General features: G+C 40.1%; 1 long non-coding RNA gene and 3 pseudogenes across 2 annotated transcripts in view; 1 reads left to right on the top strand and 3 right to left on the bottom strand.

Annotated features, from left to right (window-relative positions):
• Window positions 1-20,818, top strand: part of LOC149103328 (uncharacterized) — a 177,510-nt gene that overhangs the window by 144,352 nt on the left and 12,340 nt on the right. The window lies entirely within an intron of this gene.
• LOC110054725 (uncharacterized) overlaps window positions 1-20,818 on the bottom strand; it is a 534,050-nt pseudogene that overhangs the window by 127,418 nt on the left and 385,814 nt on the right.
• On the bottom strand, window positions 1,409-18,582 carry LOC149103345 (uncharacterized; annotated as a pseudogene). The gene is made up of 22 exons (XR_016202029.1): window positions 18,129-18,582; window positions 15,630-15,730; window positions 15,268-15,354; window positions 14,415-14,491; window positions 11,393-11,555; window positions 11,213-11,305; window positions 10,617-10,727; window positions 9,924-10,175; window positions 9,447-9,523; window positions 8,949-9,059; window positions 8,547-8,661; window positions 7,264-8,371; window positions 6,747-6,812; window positions 6,488-6,560; window positions 6,326-6,365; window positions 6,054-6,212; window positions 4,764-4,856; window positions 4,195-4,286; window positions 3,709-3,865; window positions 2,655-3,582; window positions 2,386-2,499; window positions 1,409-1,878 (listed from the first exon to the last, which is right to left on the bottom strand). The product of XR_016202029.1 is annotated as an uncharacterized LOC149103345 (transcript).
• Window positions 19,172-20,203, bottom strand: LOC149103346 (uncharacterized; annotated as a pseudogene).

Raw genomic sequence — 20,818 nt, forward strand, 5'->3', positions numbered from 1 at the left:
TGTGATGTGCTTTTTAGGCTTCACTTAGACCCAACTTTTGAGATTTTTCCCGTCAAATTTGGTTAAATTTTAGTAGGTGATCAAGGGCCTCGGAGTAGGGTGTCTTCCAGCCTCGCTAGTAAGCTTAGAATTTTTCGAAAAGTTTCCATATTTCGTCAGTCAAAGTAATGAATGTACCTTAAAATTCGTATGAAAACGAAATTCCGTGAGCTGCATTTTTGGTGACGTAGCACGCTTCACAAAATCGGTGAATTTTTGCCTTTCTGATCACGGTCGGCAACCTCAGTTCGGCCAAAATTCAATTTTGGCTCGTAGCAAAGAAGAAATAAGGAATTGGAAAATAATAAATTGCTTTTTTATATGTGTCAAACCCTTTTCACTGACAGAAAATGAAGGAAAATTATTTTAGGTCCCGAAGTCGAGTGGACCGCTTTTAGCGGGACTACCACTTAAGCTTTAATCTAATAGAATAAAAGATGGCTGATTCACATGGTTCCACTAACAAGGATCAAATAGTCCCGCAAGGCATGATGGCTTACAGATGAGCGAAAACGGAGAACATTGACTTCCCTATATACAGTAGTTTGAGGCCTTACTAGAAAGAACATTAACTTAGTGTGCAGATTAAGAGTGTCATATGTCTACAGTGGCCCACAACCGTCACGGCAAAAGAAATAACCTCAAGGCGACAGTAGAAGACTCACGGCAAAAGAAATAACCTCCCGGCAAAAAGAATAACCTCCCGGCAAAAAGAATAACCTCACGGCAAAAAAAAAAAAAACCTCACGGCAAAAAGAAATATAACCTCACGGTGAAAAGAATAACCTCACGGCAAAAGAAATAACTTCACGGGAAAAGTAAAAGACTCACGGCAAATAGATAAAGGACAAAAAGACTCACGGTGAGGTTGCCGTGAGGATATTCCCTTTGCCGTGAGTCTTTTTGTTTTGCCGTGAGACTTTTACTTTTACCGCGAGTCTTCTTGTTTTGCCGTGAGGTTATTTCTTTTGCCGTGAGGTTATTCTTTTTGCCGTGACAGTTGTAGGCCACCGTATATATCAGATACTGGAGACTTTTACAGAAGGGTGTTTGCAAGACAAACTAGATATCAAGAGAATATTAAGCTATTCCTACATCGCACTGGAAATAGAAAGTTTAAAATTGTAAAGAGTGTGAACCAGCCGATTAAATCTAAGGGAATATTTTAAAGGTGTCAGTCAGTCGTTTGTGTGCTTTTGACAGTCCTATTATCTCAACTGCAAATGATTTTAGTGACCTTATATGACCATCAGGTGACACATAGGATTGAGACAATTATTGATGGAAAATAGGGCAAAAGAAAGACCTTGATAGAGGCATCAAGGATAACAAGGAGGGAAGTATAAATGGCAATATATCCGCATACATATTTTTTTTTATAATAACGGCATTCAGGGTTTTATTCACTCTTCTCTGTGGAAATTTTATAATTGTTAAATAAATATGCAACGAACAGTCAAAACCGAGTAACAAGTTCCATGTCTTTTACCTACGTCGCAGATTTAAAAACGGCAAAACATGCAATTCATGTCGTCCTCTCGTTTTGGGAAGAACAATTGTAAAATTTGAAAACAGAGGGGATCATAGCATTCGAGCAAGCTCTGTTGAAGGAGGGGTGGAGTGGAGGGGTAGAAGCTCGAGTAGGGGCTGGGGGGGGGGGGGGGTAGGAGCTCCCTCACTCCACCCTTACTCCAATAGATCTTCCTCGCAGGCTTATGGCATCACCAAAGTCCCAACGTTCATGTTGTAGTATTCATGACAGCAATGCATGTATGTTGTCCTCATTTTTGCGGCACTTTCTGATCCTTCTGTCTTGTTCTTTCAACAAGTGTTCGATTTCTAGGGAAGAAAACATGAAATGTCAATGCTATCATACATAGGGTGCATGGAAGCAGATACAAAAAAGAAAGTCGAATAATAACAACAACCAAAATAGAACAAGCACAAAAAATTAAAAATTTAACTGGTGGAATACTAACAAAAAGAGCACATTGTTTTATTTTTTTTTTTTCAGTAAATTTAGATTATGGAAGAGGTTTTTTCGAAACTCATTTATAATTCATCAAGTTTAAACCAAGGAACATCTTGTGCTCGCCGTTATGCGTCTTCCATATTCTATCAATTTGCTATAAAACGTGTTCTTCGCCATGGCCTAATTTTCCCATAAATGAATGACTTCTCCTAGCTTGTTATCTTCGAATTTCCCATAAATGCATGGTCATGTAACCCTATGAACAGAGAACAATATCCTTACCTGATTATTGTATGGGACAGAACCATTCTCAACCTCATGGTTTATTTTAAGAGTTGAACATGAAAATGTGGCTATGTACAAGGCATGCATACCTCTGTTTTTCTTGGTGAGTTGCTGTCCAGTTTGTGCAAGAGATTGCAAGATCATCTCTGCGCGTCTGTAAGCTGGTTCGTTTGCTGATGGATTTGTCTTTATGGGCCCTGATACTGGAACGAAAGGTACATTGTCAAGAATTTAAACGTCAGCAAAAACTACAAAGCAGGAGAAAAGAATTGCGAATAAAAGAAAGCGAAAAAGATCAAAAAAAAAAAAAATTCACGGGTAAGGAAGGGTGGAGTTATCTAGGCAAACAGACTATTACCGGCTCCAAAAGCTCTCTCATCTAGTTTCCTTGAAGTCAGGTCTTCTTGTTTTCTGCGACCGTATGAATCCCGCGCAGAATTCGTATCGCTACCTCGTTTTCTGACTTTCACGTTCTGGGGAACTGGGCGCGAGTGTTTCTTTGATGAAGACACAGTGTCAGACATTTGACTTGAACTCAGCTGACTACTGGTTACCGAGGACGCATTTGACATGGGATTCCAAGAATGAGCCGTGTTCAAGACTTCCCGTGAAATTACAGTGTCTGCAGTAGACGTTGACTGGTCGACTAAAAGCGACGTGACATCGGAGTTATCGCTTTGAATCGATAAAGACAGTGGTGAAGGTGGCCTGTGAAATATTTGTGAATGTTCACTAAGTGCGTCGCTGCTGGCAGCACTGTCTTTCTTCGGAGATGAACTGTGCAGCGGAAGAGCAAAGTCATTAACATCCTCGCTGACGTCGTCGAGTTCGTAACTGGTGCTTAATCTCGAATTTAAATCTGTTGACGAAGCGGCTTCTTCTCTGTCAAATTCACATTTGTAGTCACTAGAGACAACAGGTTTAGGGCGCAGGATTCGCTCGTTTTGGGTTGTATTTCGATGCTTTCTCTCAGACCGTTCATCGCCTTGTCTTTTGCCTTTAGTCATTGGATCACAATTTTCCTTTCCAGGGTCGACCTCAGAAGCGATGTTTCTCCGACCCTTTGTCCTAGATTCCGGTTCTTCAGGGTGTACAGGGCCATCATCCAACAGTGCTCGCTCAGTAGGAGGCCCGTGTGACGCAAACGCAGTAGTCGGAGTCTTGCCAGGGGTCCCATTTTGAGACACATGAGCTTGAAAACTTATGATCAGGCTTCGTACTTCATGTAGTAACGTCTTCAGGTCCTCTGTAACTTCGTCGTTCTTTCTTGAAGAAGCTTCACTTGCCTGTAGACTTAAAATGCAATTAAGAATTTACGAGCACAAAAACGATTTACTACAAATCTTTATTCACTAAACGCATAGTCCCGCCAATAGCCACGAGAGAAACTAGCACAACAACAGAATCCTTACCTCCCTGGACTGTCCACCTTGTGTTAGCTGCCCAGTCTCCAACTCCGCCACTTCGGGCCGTGAGCCTTGGGAAAGAGGTAGAACCGACCGTGGCAAAACGCTCTTTTGAGGGAACATAACATTGCTGAAATTCGCTTGAGTCGCCAGCGGAGGCCATCTAGAGGTAACAAGTAAATAACACAAGATAGAACAAGAACAGAAGTTACTGGGAAATCGCATTTTTTTCTCCAGATTGTTCTAACGGTGGAAACGTTGCCCACGCGAAATCCACGTGACGATCACACCCTGAATAATAATAAGTATTATTAATAACATTGTTTTAATTATTTTTTGGCACCCTCCAGTAGTCTGCATCTTGCAGAGTATTGCGTGACGAGAACTGTTGTGCAATGATCCAAACAACGTTTGGCTCTTGCAGTCGGCAATGAATTAAAGAAACTAGACTTCACTTCCTGGTCACAGAACAAATACGTGCAAGATCCATACCTAAATCCAGTGTTCAGTTTTGTCAAAAGCTCAACCAGCGATGCAGCTTCTGGCCTGAGTGAAAGAGGAGCCTTTGAAGTCCGCTCAAGTTCCTTGAATAACAAACCAATCAATGATTTCAATTACATGCTGTAAAGTGTGTTTCGATAAAAAAGCTCCCAGATCCCATTTTACCAATCTCGTTCCCAAGGCCGCGTTCTTTTTAGTTAGGACCAACAAATTGAGACCCCTGGGAGAAATTGGAAGATGAGCCATCATTAGACACAGCGGTTACTCTCAGTACGCGTCTTTAGAAGCCGTTATTTGACTTGAACGAAAATCGGTTGAAAATCAGCCGGAACCAGGATTTTCTGGTTTTGGCTTTTTATTAGCACAGAGCGTCGTACGTTCGGTCTCCGCTGACCGAAAACGCGCGAGCTCTGGGAACGAGATTGCCATTTATCCCGCATGCAACGCTAGGTAACGTGAAATCTGAATCCAGCTTACACTGGCTAAAATTTCAGGTACCGTAGAATTCTACTAGAATACTGATGAAATTGCTTCGGTCCAATTCGCACTTCGTGGCGTACCTTAACTTCGAGCGAGTGCTTCAGTTTTAGCCTGGCCATCTCTTGTTCCATCTTCTCGATCACACCTTGCGAGTCGGCGTGTTTGAGAGCAGCCTTCGAAAAGAAAGACATATATTATATAAAGAAGTCTATATTTCCAAACGACTTTGGAAATATAAAGTTTTACTTGACTTCTTCAAAATGTCAATTTTCCCTAACTCAAAATGAAATTCCCTGACTTTTCCCTGTCCTTGAAGAAATTTTCTTCCCCTGACCATTTCACAACCTTATGATATGCGATTGAATGAGCGACGTTGCTATCCATTACTCATTATCCATCTTTTTGAAAGGTAGAAGACAGTGGAACTTGTCGGAACCGAACTCCCTTAGTTCTAGAATGTCTTCGCTTATGGCAGGTTAAATATACAATCAAACCTGTATTAAACGGACACCCTTGGGACCCTCACTAGTGTCCGCTTAATACAGGCTGTCCCCTCTAAGCAGGTTCTAATATATTGTGCAATAATAATTAATTATTAATCCTTTTGTAACTCAGTGTAACACAGTGTAAGATCAAAGACTTCTCATAGCACAATGTCCAGTCAGTCAATGAATCAATCTGGAATAATCCATTTAGCTTAAAAAATATCGCTGAACCATGTTAAAGGAGTCTGAGCTGAGCTTTCAGAAGTACAAAGCTCTTGAAGTGTCCGCTTATTGCAGGTTTTGTGCAACGAAATGGCTTGATATTGGTGTCCGCTAAATGCAGGTTTATTTCACGGTGAATGTAGGAAGAAAAGTTTGGGACTCAAGCTGGTGTCCACTTAATAGAGGGTGTTCGCTTAATGTGGGGTCCGCTTAATACAAGTTTCGCTGTATCTATTCTTCTATGTAGCTGGGACCGTGGGAGGGGCGTTGGCCTCATGGTTAGCACGCTCCACTCCGGATTGAGCGCTCTGGGTTCGAGCTCTGGCAGGAGATATTTTGTTGTGTTGTGTTCTTTAGGAAGACACTCTATTCTGACGTGCACAAATCGGTCCTGGCCAATTAAATGCTGGGGATAGCCCTGAGATGGACTAGCGTCCCATCCAGGGGTGGGGGGGAGAGAGAAAAAATACTCCTAGTCGCTTCATGCTACTGAAGCCGCAGTTAAGTGCCGGCCTGATGTGCCGCTTGGCTCGTCTGCAGACTTTTTGGCAGGGAACATCACTAATTGTCTATTTATGGAAGGCGTCCATCTACTGGAATTCAGAAGTAATTATAAATTACGAACATGGGTGTCCATAGCCATTCATTCGTTTATTATCGCACCTTTTCAAGCGCTTGCTCCATGTGGTTAATCTGCTTTTTGTATTCATCATTCTGTTCTCGGATCGTTCGCAGCTCGAACTCCAGCTGGTCTCGCTCAACCGTCAGTTGTTTAACCGTTCCCGACAATTCGCTGCTTCTCCTCTCGTAATAGCGTGCGTCCTAAAGCAACAGAGAAACCAGTGAGAGAACTAAAAGTTGAGTTATCGCCCAACGGGAGAGCATATCATTTATGGCATCCACCGGTACCAGTCTTCAATAAAATTGTTTCCTACCTTGGAAGCTGTATTTAGGCTTTCTGTCAACCAATGGATTCTTTAAAAAAGATAATAACACGACATTTTTTGCAAGCAATCAAGCGTGTGACAGAATAACGTACATGTAAAATAACACTCGTAAGTCTGGCTGATAATATGATTACATCAATGGCAACTTACTTGTTTTGTAAGGCGTCCAATTCTCCACGCTTCGCGGTCACTTCCTGTTGCATGGCTCCAGCCACTCGAACAGCTGCAATGTAAGTACAATATTATAAGAGTCTTTAGCTTTAGGCAAATGTCATAGTCTAAAAAGTGCCGATATTGCTGCAAAGTTGGCTATAGCAAACAATACTATAATGATAATGAGTTGTTCTACATGAAGCCCAAAGTGAGAGCGCCCAGTAATATTAAGCTGCGACTTATGCAGATGACATACCTTTGCCACTCATGTCGCCCTTTGTCTTCAGTAATTTTCGCGTCAAAGCTAAATCTTGTTCCGAACCTTGTAAACCAAAGGAGAAATACATTTGCAGAAAGGCAGTGAAATGTTGACATACAGAATTTTCTCCAAATCCAGGAAATGCCAATGAAAGTAAATGTGCAAACAACAACAACATCGAAAAAAGATATCACAGGAGATAAACCAGGAAGCAAAAACGGAAGACCGCGAATAGTTCTTACTTTTCTTTTAAAGATCCTGGGGAAGGAAGCGATAGAGCAAGCAGAGAAAAGGACAACTTCCCCTTGTTACTCTCTCTTTTGATTTTTACTCAATGACAAGTATACGAAATAAAATATCTAAAGCTCCTACCAGTCAAATGTAAAGAGACTAGGATTATGACTCGAGAATATTGAGTTTGTTTAAGAATGATGTATTTTATCTCTGGCTGCCTGTAGGTACCATAATGCTGGTGACGGCAAGGGTATTTGAGAAAGTATTACTGATTATATACCTTTTAGTCGAGAGAGCAATTTAGTGATCTCTTTCTCGCGTTCTCCGTGTTTTCCTTCAACCAGAGAACTCAACGAGCCATTCTCGTCCTTCAACTTCGTCACCTCAATTTGCCGCAGCTTTAGCTCCGCCATGATGTTACTTCGTTCCTCCATCATGGCGTCTAATTCTTCTTGTTTGATTTGTAAACTGTTTGACACGGAGTTTTTCTCTTCTTTCAACTCCTTGACTCGCTTATCCTTGGCTCTCAATTTCTTGGCCAATATTTCGCGATGACTTTTCATTTCCTCCACCTCGCCGATTCTTTCTTCCAACGTTCGTATTAACTGTTCTCTCTCCCGTTGAAGCGAATCACCCGTTTGGCTATTCCTCTCCAGAATTTCTGCCAGATTAGTCTCCTGCGCTTGAAAGTTCGCTATTGTCCTCTCCCTTTCATTGAGTTGAGTCTGAAGTTTTTCAACACAATTTTCAGCCTCTAGCAAGCCTTTTGATTTTAATTCTAAGGAATTTGTTAATTCTTCGACTTGCCTGTGCAAATTGGAAACACCGCTGCGTGTTTTCTCAAGTTCCTCAGCTAAACGAATTTTCTCTTCTCTTACAACATTCATTTCTTTAGTTCTCAGTTCTAAATCGTTCTTCAGTTTGACGTTTTCCTCTTATTCTTTGGCTAATTCGAGTCTTTTATTTTCTAAATCCGCTGTCAAGGTTGAAATATTTTGATTTGACTTAGTAAGCTCGTTTAAAATGCCATCGAGCCGAGCGTTTGCTCTCTCTCTTTCCTGATTAAGCGCCTTTTCCACTTCAATTTCCCTCAGTCGCGCACTCTCTTCGCGTATGTCTTTCACTAACATTTCCTTCTCTGCGACACTGGCTCTTAAATTGTTCGCTTCTTCGCTGCACTTTTCCTGAAGAATAGTCAACTCTTTGCTTAGTTCTTCGTTCTTTTTCTCTGCTACTTGTCGAAGTTTTTCCACTGCAATGAGTTTGTCGTTCAGCGCAATAACGTTTGCTTGTTCCTGTGAAACTCGAGCGAGTAAGTTTTGTTTCTCGTCTTTTACGACTTGAAGTTCGGCTGTCAATTCACGAACAGAAAGTTCCAGTTCTTTGGACTAAACGAAAAATAAAAGAACCACTATAATTCTGGCAAGGATTAAAGTTAAAATATAGTATCATGCTGGATTGAAAGCGTCTGAATGATCCAGCAACAGACAAGTATACAAATATGCCAGTTATCTGTTTTCATGTGACTGAAACCGCTGAGAAACAAGATAAAAGGGTACCCACCTTAGTTTGAAATTGCTCCGTGCTTTCGTTGCTTGATTTTTTGGACTTTTCAAGCTCTAGCTCAAGCCATTTCACTTTGTCTTCCATAGCGGACACTTCTGTTTGGTGTTGTTCTCTGAGTAATAACACATTAGAAATGATAGCAAAAATGAAAGAAGGAAAGGTCGACAGGGCATGAAGTATTTCCCACCGGCGCGTAGTCGCGGAAAATAGCGGTTGGTTAACATTGTGGGACACGATAACGAAAGCACTTTAATTTCTGCAGTGAATAATCGTGTCTGTATGTACAATATAGTCTACACCTAGGCAAGGTGAATTTTAATGTAAAAAATATATATATATTAATTTAGTTATAAGCACTGAGCGAATAACAATGTGTGAGTCGACAGAAACGCCACGGACCTGAGTTTGTCTGTTTCTTGTTGTAAAGTCTCCAGCTCTTTTTTAACAAGCGTTATCTTGTTAGCTGAAGATTCTAACGCTTGGCCATGCTCCTCCTCCAACTTTGAGATCCTAAAGTTAGTAGTAGAAAAATCAATGAGAAGGTATATGTCTTAACTTAAAATTCAATTCCACATTAAATTACACTCGGATAACCTTTATGAAAAAAATGTCCGTAAAGAGTGATTGCCCCGGTGATAAAACTTCTGAAAGGAACTGTTAATTCTATTCAGAACTAAATATAAATGTACCTTACCCTATTGTTACTCCTGGGTTCAGATCATAAACCAATAAATTTGGTATCTGAATACTATATAGCCTACCCGACAATTTTCTTTCGTTTTTTAACTCCTTCCTCCTGTTTTCTTTTTGTCTTTTTTAGCACCCTCTAGGTCCACCCCTCAATTATTTTCACTTGTCTTATCCGTTTCAGATCAAATGAATGGAACATTCTCTTACTTCACCTTGAATTCTCTCTGCATTTCGTCTTGTTTGTTATCCGTTTGTTCTCTACTGCTCTTGAGCCCTGCCTCAACCTGCCACAAGCACAAAATATTGAAGGTAAAATGCCAAATTGAAAGATTGTTTCAGACTGATATGGAAGTCTTTTAAGCTGTCATGGGCAAATCTAAACTATGAAAGGAGGTCCTTATTATTTGAAAGCGAGCAGCCTTTTGTCTCCGTGTCAAAACGAGTCTTCGTGCGAAACTATTCTTACCCCTAAAGGTTCATTTCCAGGCAAATCAAACTCATTTCCATGTGACAGGTTTTGCACGAGCACTAGTTTTAAAACAGAGGCACAAGCGAACTCGGAAATGCCTATTGTTCAGGTTCTTTGTTCATGTTAGCTTCCTTGATGAACACATACATACCATGTAATATCTAGGTGTATACAATCACTGTAAGTTACAAAACATTACGCAACCAGCTCTTTACCCCATCCAGCTTTGACTGTAGTGTCTTCTTCTCGTTATCATCCTCAAAAAGACACTTTTGGAGGATTTCAATAAGCGCGTCACCGATCTGAGTCACAGAAACATTGCTCTCCAGTGCACTAGTTACTAAGCCTGAACGAAATCTTCTCTTTTCCTCCTCGAGTGATATGCGCTTTATTTTGTCAAAGAAAGACTTGTGACCAGCTAAGTCTTTTTCGAGTTCGCTCACACTGGATTCCATGGAATTTAAGTCCTGAAATAAAGTAAGAAAAAGTTCATTATATTGAAGGTTATATACAGTGTATAGCATTTCAGCGTTCGGCTCACCTTTGAGTCACGTACGTGAGCGGCGAAGAGCAAAGCGATCCGGCGGGAAGGAGTGTGGTGAAGAGGGCTACGCCGCGCGCGCTTGTGCTCCAACGTGAGCCTGCTCCCAGGCTATTCGAGTGAGCCAGCATGTGAACGCACGTGAAAATCACTTTTAACTGATCTTGCGAAGAATGAGTGGCACACTCGTACTCTATGAATCAAGTCCCCAACAACGAAACAGTCATTAAAAACGCACCTACACGTACATGACTGATGTTTCTTAACAGGACTTGCAAAAACCCGCCTCATAACAAAATGCAGGTCTCAAAAGAAACGAGACTGTCAATTTTCATTGAGCAATAAAGTGTACCACTGCTGAACACACCTTGTCCTTTGCATCTGTGATCTGTTGTTGTTTTGCTAGTCCAGCTTCCAGTTGATGAATTAACTGTAATTGACCCGCGGCTTCGTTTTCTCTGAACAATAGATACATTTCATAAAAGCAACAAAGGAGGTTAAATGTATTACTTTTAACAAAAGACCAATTTACTGAATTATATGTAGATTCCTTTCGATCTTTCAAGCCCGGCCTTTATCATAAAGGCCGGGCTTGAAAGTCGTGTCATGCATCAGCAGACATTTTCGCAGCTGCGTTGGTTTTTGCGTACATTATACAATTTATTCCAGAGGAAGAATGGCTGTCATGCCGGCTAAGTCACGAAAATTGCATGTCTGTTATGTATCTCAGATGGCAATGACTTCTCATTTACAAACATAATGTGATCTGATTAAATCATTTTTTTAAAATCAATTACATTTCAAAAATAATAGCACAATAAAGGAATTTCACATTTGGTGAAATCATCACTTCATTGAGCTTCAAATTCCTCGCATCTTTTTCAGTTTTGGCCACAAAGGTTTGAAGACAAACTCACATGTAATGTAATATAATTTAACATTTTCTTTTTACAATGAACATTTTTTACCTGAGAGCACAGTTTCTTTCAAGCGATTTTCTAACTCACTGACCACCTCTCTGTAATATGCATCTTGCTTTGCGCAAAGCTCTGTGGTCTGTAAGGAGATACATGTGGAAATTGCTAAATTTAGAGTTTGAGATATCATGCCTTTCAAAAATAAGAATCCCACTGACATAATTACCATTTTTAACTTTCTTTTCAAATCCTCCATCTGAGCATTGGATTCTCGAAGACCAAACTCTGTTCCAATGTTTCCAAATCCTGAAACCGGGTACCCAACAGTCCTGGTACCCAAACCTCCAGTTCGAAGAGGTCCACCACCATAAGTGGAGCTAATACTGGGACTGAGGTGAGAAATTACAGAGTCATCACTGTGTCACTTAATTTCCTTTAGTGGATTAGACAGCAGACAGTATACTGTGTGTACAACGAAGCCCTTTTGAGGAGCAGGGAGGTTAAGAGCTCCTGAGGGTGCCAGACAAGTATCAAAGAGTGTTCTCAAGTATGGCACAGCTCAGTTCAAGGGGTTCATTCACTTTTTTTGTACTTACAGCTCAACTCTCGCCTTGTGATCACCCTGCTAATATGGACACCCACTATTATGAACAGAAGCTACATCCCCAGTTGACGCTACAGTAAAATGTACAGAAATGACTCCCCCTAATACAGTTTCTCACTATTGCAGAATTTTGGACACTTGTTTTTTGTTTTTCTCGTTACAATGAACAACTTGAATGACATAATTATTCTGCAGTCTTGTAGTAATAATTATTACTAGTTTGTACACTATTTTGACCCATATTATGAACTGGAGTAAATATTTACTACACATTATACACAACTGGAATTAAGAGTATAGCAGTACATGTATCAGTGACACTTTATAAGCGAATATTGTCATTTTTATTGCACCCTGCTCTTGCGGACTCTCACTACTATGGACACCAATTGACAGCCTAGCAGGTGTCCCTACTAATGAGAGTTGACTGTACATGTACACATGGGCAATTCCACTATCACGGAGATTACATTCAGACTCAATTTTGAAACTTTAATTTAGCACAGAAAGAGTATAAAAAGGAGTTGTCCAGTTTTCCATTTATGAACATGTTTGTGCCTACTGACATGTCAATTGGGCTGCACAATTTTTCCAGTTGACTAATTTGTATTGGTATCACCCAACTAGTGGACTAATGCAAATCCTGCATTTTAATTGGCTACGCTACTAGAGGACTATTAGTAATAGTCCTTGAGTAGCAAAACTGGCGCGATCGAGCGTGACGCTTTCTTTTGTTTTATTCCCAAATAAATATTTCTTCAACTTGCATTTGTTAACATTATTGTTGCCTTTTCTGTCCGACTAGTTGGGTGATACTAAAACAATCAAACAAGTAAAACAATAGCCTCATGGGCTATTGACCTGTAGCCCTTGCGGGCTACGAGTCTAATTGTTAATGAGAGATATAGAGCGAAAAAACACTGTTGCTGACGTTACATAAAAAACAACCACAATTTTCCTGTGAAGTATCAGGGGGTTTTGTATGAACTGTTCAAAATATATGCAGTTTAGTGGTTGTGTGACCCAACAAGGCTGATTTCATTTGAACTGACATTCACAATTTTGCAAGGGTATTTGAACTTAAACGTCGTGGACGTTACACTGTGTGAATCATTGCCAAGTATAGAAAACAAATGAGCTTTTCTGTATAGTTCTCAGTCATGTAAGGCAAGATAGGCAAACACTTTATGTCATTTTGAATGAAACTGGTTGGCCCTTCATGTAAAAACCCTGAAATATCACAGCACAGTTTGGGGGAAACAACACGCTTTTTACATCAAGTATAACCTGCATTTGAGCCTGCTTTTGGCATTCTGAGCCTGGAAACTTACGTTGGTCACCAGAATACAGAGTTGGCACAACTATTTATTATTGGCCTAGACAAAGGAAACAAAAGGGTCCTCTTTTCAAACATTTCTGTGGGAAAAAAACTCTTGAAAGTAATAGGATACATAAAAGGGTTTAAGAATTGTTAAAAATGACTATGTTCATCAGAATGGCAGAACCTCTTCTATTGTTGAAATTTCAGAATAGTTAACAACCCACTTGAAAGTTGCTGTCTTTGTCAAAATGTTTGTTAGGCAAACTAGAGCAAATCTAGAAGGACATATGGTCTTGTGGTGTAATGGAATAGCTTTTAAGAACCATTTCAAAATGTTTTTCCTTAACTTCAAGTAGTTTAACGTCCATGATGTAACATCCAGAACAATGTTTTGCTGCCATTATTTTAAAAATGTTGTTGTTTACCAGAGATTTCTTTTTACCAAAGTGTTTCTATTGGATATCTAGCTGTGTGACAAGAATGGTTTTAAAATCTTTCTGGTTGTTATTTTGGAAAAGAAAAAAGATTGTTAAAGCATTGTGGACATTATGTCGGTGACAAAACTTTTTTTTTATGTACATCTTTTTTTTAAAAAGTTCAGGGTGAATTTTATATCACTCATGTATTAACTCCAGTGAGGGACTTTTTCTGATACAAGTGTCCCTTATATTTTCCAAGTTTGATACAGCAAGTTAAAAAATTTACTTCTTGCCTGTTGTTTGCTTTGGGGACCCCCCCCCCCCCTGATAACGTGTCACAAGGGAGCTGAAATTTATTTTTCTGTGTACTTTAACTTGTCCATAATGTAGAACAGGGTATAATTTCATGTGCAACTGCTTTTCAAAGTCTGGATTCTGACATCACTCATGTGGAATTGCCCATATACATGTACAGCTTTGCTGACCAAAGCTGTCCTGAAAAAAGGAAACAACAATACACACATGTTTACGAGGTATGAAATAATGCTGAAAGGTACAATGCTTTATGGGTAGTGTTGGTTCACTGTTGTTAGATCAGAGTTGAGTTCACAGTGCTTCAGCTGAAAGGAAAGGAAAGATGAAAGCATGACTTGTACTAATGCTATTTTCACCTATCAAGCTGAAACACAGAAACTGCAAACTTCAATGATGAAATAAAAACCACTACTACCCGTAGCAGAAGTTCCTAGATCTACTGTTATAATGGCCATGCATGCTTTTATGCTTTCATACTGTTGTGCGACAACATGTCTCAATATAGCTGCTAATAATTTGTACTCAATATACATTCTGCTAATTATTAACAGCACACGCTGTACAGTATCTAATGACTGTATGAACTTACTAGTTACCAGAGGGTTTAGTCCTGGCAGGGAAATCAGTTTGTTGTGAAATGCCAGAAAACAGATCTTTCTCCTTGTGCTGTTAACATGAGAATAACATCAGTGTTTTCAGTAGTGTTATATATCACAGAACATACCGAGAACTAACTTGCATACTCTTGAAGTCCAGGGTTTTTTCACATGAGCTACTGGGCTGTCGTTAAGGGCCGTCACCCATTACACTGTTATAGCTGAGTATGCTACAAAATGTAGATGGGTCCCTGTCATTACAGGTGAACTTGTTGCCTGTTGTTGGTAAAATTCACCAACAGATCAACAAGTTTGTTACTGGTGAGGTAGGGCTCGAAAAAAAGTGCCGTCCCATTGTCCAAGACAAGTAGATTTTCTTGGGCAAGTAACTTTTCATTCTCACTTGCACCAAGGGTAAGGGCCCAGGCAAGTCGTTTGGAAACAAAATCATTAAAAGTGCAAACTAAGACTTGCCCAGGGTTAGCAAATTTTGAGTGCTACTTGTCCCAAGGGCAAGCTGGAATTCAAGGTTTTTTTGAGCCCTGTGAAGCTTAAGATCAAGGTGACAGGTGACTCAAAATATGGCGCAATGACAGTCTTTCATGACTTCCATTGCAACCATGTTGTGCATGTATATATACATGCATGTAGTAGTTATCCAATTTCAGAAGCACCTACAAATAGGTAAAATTGTTGATAAATATACATTTAATGCAAGGAAGTCCTACAGTTCCCACTGATAGAAGGTCTTGTATTGTATTGTGTTGACTATTGTATTACATTTTTCCAGACCATGTGTATTGCTTGGCCTGGTCATTGTCAACCCTTTTGTCAAAATTAACTTACTTCCATGTTTTCAAGATCAACTCTGAGTTGGTCAACCTCACTGGCCTTTGATGTCAGGTGTCCTTGAAATTCTTTGATAGCACCAGACTACAATGCATGAGATGAATGGATAGAGAAAATCATTTGTGTGATACAAATAAACTTCATGGAGTTTCTTTAAATTACATTAATAGAAAACAGAATAGATAGTGAATAGCGTAGCCAATCAGAGAATGGCATTCATGATAGAACACTAGTTGATTTAACCTAAAACTTGATAGAAACACAGAACATGTTTTCTATTTCTGAAATAAAATTATCGAAACTACAAAAATATCTGTAAGTTTAAGATAACTGGATGTTGACATTCCTTCATTACATACAAACACTTTATCCACTTGTCGGCCGACTCGATTTCTTATCACGCTGTCAAGGTCTTCCGCTGCTCTTTCAATTCCAGCAGGATTGGCCAGCCTTTGAGTAGCTGATTAAAACAAAAGGAGAAAAACAAAAAATTGACAGGGCTCGAAAAAAGGACTGTCTGGTCGTCTGGGACAAGTAGATTTTCCTGTTGGACAAGTAACTTTTCATTCTCACTTGCCTGATGGAAAAGGGCAAGTCATCTGCCAACTAAATTAAAAAAATAATAAACTAAGACTTTGCCCAGGGGAAGCAAAATTTGAGAGCTAATTGTCCGAAGGGCAAGCTGGGAATCAATTTTTTTTCAAGCCATGATTGAAAGAAGGAATAGTCACGAAATGGCTTGCAGATACATTAAGGTGTGTCCACTTTGGCCTGGGTTGCACCAGAGCCAATTTTGTCTGTATAAGTACTAAATCTGTCAACAAGTAGCGTAAAATACGTGCCACCCCCAGTTTCAAAAACTTGCCAAATTTTTGGGGATTGCCAAAATTTTGTCAGTCTTCGAAGAAGCCGAAGTGCTGCCTTGGAGGTTTCCAAATTTTGGCAAAGCAAACAGTTTTGTTTTTTAACCATTAAATTGTCATATTTTTTAAAACATGTCTGGATAAAATTATGGCGAGAAAATAACTTTGACAGCTACATGTAGTCCAGTTTGGCGTGTGCGATGGTGGGACAATATCATTTTTTACCCGGTCCATCTGACACTTTTTACAGTTGTTTCAATGCAAACGAGGAATATGAGTGGCGTGTTTATTCAAATTCTTGTGACTTGCACCCTGGACATGGTTACTGGCAGCAACTTGAAGAGATGGCTTCAGCTAGACAATCTTCTTTGATTGCAAGTGGCGCTAGCAACAACACAAACGCACAAGCCCAGCAAAACTGCATGTCCAATTAATGGGCCGAAAATCATGAGTTGCTGAAGAGGGGAGAGTCAAGAACATGCAGAGTAAAGAAAAATCTGGGAAGAGTTAATTGAGAAAGATAGATCTTATGACGTATATTTCAATCAGGAACATTTTGGTTCCAACATGTTGGTCTAATGTGAGCACTGCCAAAATTTGGAACTTTTTGCCAATTTTTTTGCCACGCCAAAAATTGGAAATATTTGAATTCGCTCTAGTGCGACCCGGCCCTTTGTGAAAGAAATTTGTGTTAATACAATATCAGGGAGAGAGGTGAAGAGGATAAGAAAGTAAGCAGTTACAGTGCAGAAACACTGTCCTGATAATCATGTACTGAACAGTGGACAATTAAACTAGCACGATTGTTAAATTAAGTGGTATTTGCAAAATCTTTTTAAAAAGGTAGAATTGAAATTTTAGGATCATAACAGAGTAAAGATTTCTTTTCTGCTCTCCAAACGTTAAAGGTAAATGATTGAGTTCATATTGTTATGACCAAAGCAATGCCAAGAAGTGGCAAATTATGCCATCACCCAAACAGAGGAAATAATTATTAATGCAATTAAAGTAAAAACCTTACCAAAACTAGACTAAGGCCTGGTCCAAACACTGCTCCACTCATGTGCCGAGCCAAACTTGATAAAGTTCGACTTTAGAGTGACTTTGAGCAACCGCTGGTTCAGACGGCGTACTTGCATCGAACTTAATTCGGGAAGCCAGTGGTAACAATTTTCGACGAGAAAATATGCGTTCTGAATTCAAGAACTCTGTCCAAATAGAAAAGCTGTGATTAACATTTCGCTGTTATAGCAACATTTAGGGAAGCAAATTCAAACTCAAGGTTCAGTGTTTGTATTTAGACAGATTTTCTCCCGGTTAATTTGACTTGTTAAAGGGAAATCTCATAAGCTGGGCTATTATCACGAAAAAAGGCAAAAAAGAAAAAGGAACTCACTTATACAGTCCCGTTTCTCATAAATCGAAGACATACTGGTATATTTGTTGTCTTTATTTTTAACGACGACTTTGAGCTTCATGCATGACTGGTCTCACCACTAAATTTTGAGCCAATCACGAGTCCCATTATATCAAAAATACATTACAGTAATTTACAGCTGTATGCATTAGGTTTGACACTTGAGGAGAACGCCGTATGAATCAGCTGCCGCTCCAACGTCGCATAATGCGACAGACCCTGCTGAATTTAATGTTGTTTGCCGCACCATTTAACCTAACCTGCCTGATTCAAACTGATTCAAACGCCGCTCTTCTGCCGTACTTAACTCATCAGTTAGGTTCGGCGCGTGAATGGAGCGGCGTTTGGAACGGGCCTAACAATTCTAGCAACAGACTCTTTACTACGCTGCCTGAACGAGACGCCATACCAGGTAAGCCATGTGTAATAGTTCTAAAAATAGTCTCAACCTGCAACCTCAGGCATGTACACGCTTGTCAAAGTGTATATACGTTTAAGTTTGCGACATACATGTACTTGTCCGACAAGAACTCATCGATATATCACGCAAACGATTAAACAGACTGCATTATACTTACCAACGCCGTCAGTTGTAACAGAAGCAGAAGAAAACGGAAAATGAGCGTTCGATTCCGCAGTCACAGTAACATCAGTCGGCTTCTGTCCGATTTTTGGCGGTCGTAACAAAGGCGAAGGTATGTTAGGGATGTTGGGAATATCGGAGTCCAAACGATATGGTTAAGCTGAGGAGTTATTGCGTCCTCCTCGGACGTCTCCACCTCCCCCGTTGCTGGTTCCGGTTGATGTCGTTTCCACCGGTAAAGTGACAGAAGCAGTTAGGGACGGTTTCGTTATAAGCTTATCTGTTGTATTCGAAGCAGCCATTGCATTCCAACCGATAAAAAAGCGGTGGACTGGTCTAAGGTGTGAAGCTTATGTACAATGTCACTCGTGCCATAGGCAAAGTTAAGCACTAAAGTTGCTCCAACGTATTTTTCCCTTGCAATCACCAGGAGAATTTGAACTCTATTCAAAACAGTTGATACGCACCTCTCGTATCGTGCTCTGTGATTGGTTGATGCATGCGACATGGTTGCATGGGTTGCAAGCATATGATTGGCTTATTTCATCTGCGTAATACTAGCTTGGCTTTCGTCCTTGAATTTATTTTGGTAGCTTAGCTTTGTGAGTGCTTGATCTTCGGAATTTCAAATTGCGTGATCTTCAGAATTTCAATTTCAATGTATAATACCTTACTACATTTGCTTCGTTATTCTTCGTTATTTGAGCTTGCTTTTTTACTGTATATATTGGTTTCGTTTTGACATTGCCTCGCTTCACTTCGTTCTTTGTTCTTCGTTCTTCGCTTCGTTCTTAGACATTGCGTGGTTTCGTTGTAACATTCCAATGATTCCTTCTACAAGCACAAAACGGGGGTTTGGTGAATGTTCGCGTTGCAAAAGTACATATTCAACGCGTTGGAAGTCAGCTAAATGTCAGAGATGTGGCTTCCATCTTGGTGGAACGAAAGAACCAGCAACTAAAAAGCCAAAGAGCTGTTGTCCTGGTGCCGTTGTTGTTTTAGCCACCAAGGAGATGTCAATTTTCTCGGCTAGAACAAGTACACACGACGATTGTTGTTTTGTTATGAAAGAAGGTGACATGTTCTTTTGTAGCCACAAAGACTGCATGACTGTTCGTGCAACTTTTGTGTCTTCGGGGTGTGCTGCCTCCTTTAGTTGCAAGCATTCTGACGAGTGTAAAGATGCTGTTCCCCCTCAAGACACATTGATAACAATGGGGTGACAGGCCTGCACAACTCCCATCCACATGTAATAGCCGGTTAAAGCTTTGCTCTAACGAGTATATCCTTTAGGGATCTGCCCCTTTTGTACGAGACACTAGGGGGATCTTTGAATATTCTTCTAAGCAATGGCTGTTGTTGAATTAAAGGCCAGTTCTGCATAAGTATTTGCTTTAAGCTGCTTTAAGTTAGGCACTGATGGGCGATATTGTGTGACAAAAGGCAAGATTCGCCTGTCTTGTTTATGTCTCTGTTGTAGGGCAGCTTTTCTCTCCTCAAAGGTAATTTCTGCGAGAGTTGTTGAAACAAGAGTTTCAGGATACCCTCTTTCGATGAGATTTGTTTTAAATTGTGAAATAGCAGTTTTGAATGCTGTTTCAGAGGAGTTGGTTCGGAGAAGTCTGAATGCTTCGCCCTTGATGAAGCCCTTTTTGACCCCTGGTGGGTGGCAACTCGAGAAATGCGTGTACTGAAATGTTTCAGTAGCTTTGAAATGAGTTTTAATGTCTAGTCTAGACTTTTGTGCAAATCTTTCGCCTTTGTAAACTTTTGTGTCGAGGAACGTTGTTTCCGTGTCAGAAACTTCAGCCATGAACTTGATAGTGGGATGGTGGCTATTTACTAGTTCAATGAACTGCGTGACTTCGTCTTTGTTTATATTCCAGATAGAGAATATATCGTCAATATACCTTTTCCAGGCGAGTGGTTTTTGAGCGCTTTGATTTAAGATTTGTGATTCTACCTTTCCCATAAAGATGTTGGCAAAAGCGACTGCCATTTTTGTACCCCATGGCTGTTCCATGTGTTTGGAGGTAGTTTTTTCCAGTAAACTGGAATGAGTTTTCTTGAAGTATAAGTTCAAGTGCTCTTTTAAGATGTTGTGTTGGGATGAGGGATTCTCCTTTATAGTAAGACTCGTATGCGTTGCATACCGTTTCTATCCCCTCCTCTTGAGGTATATTTGTGTATAGGCTTGTCACGTCCATTGAAACAAGGATAGCGTTCCCTGGTACTCTCGTTTTTTCTATGAAATTGATGAAGTCCGTCAAGTCTTTCAGATATGACTCCTGTTCTTTTGCTATGAATGATAACAATGGGGTGACAGGCCTACACAACTCCTATCCACGTGTAATAGCCGCTTTGAGAGTTTTGCTCAAACTAGTATATCTTTGAGGATCTGCCCCTTTTGTATTGTACGATGGGGGGATCTTTGAATATTTCCCTAAGCAATAATCCTGTTTTTAGGAGGACATTTCACCAGAGTAGAGCCGTTAGAGGTCATAGGTCTGCATGGTTTCCACTGTTATCCGCATGTAATTTGTAGACTTTGGCACCTCTGTTTTTCGCCACATGTGACTTTTTTTGGCTCATTTGATTGCAAGATATGTTTTAAGCTCTCTAAATATTAGCTCTGGAGGAACAAAGTTTGAAATATTCCGTGAGCATGTTCGTTACTTGCATTTT

Source organism: Orbicella faveolata, unplaced genomic scaffold (assembly GCF_042242905.1).
Source record: "Orbicella faveolata isolate gen_17 unplaced genomic scaffold, um_ofav_v1 contig_35, whole genome shotgun sequence".
Taxonomy (NCBI): Eukaryota; Metazoa; Cnidaria; class Anthozoa; order Scleractinia; family Merulinidae; genus Orbicella; species Orbicella faveolata.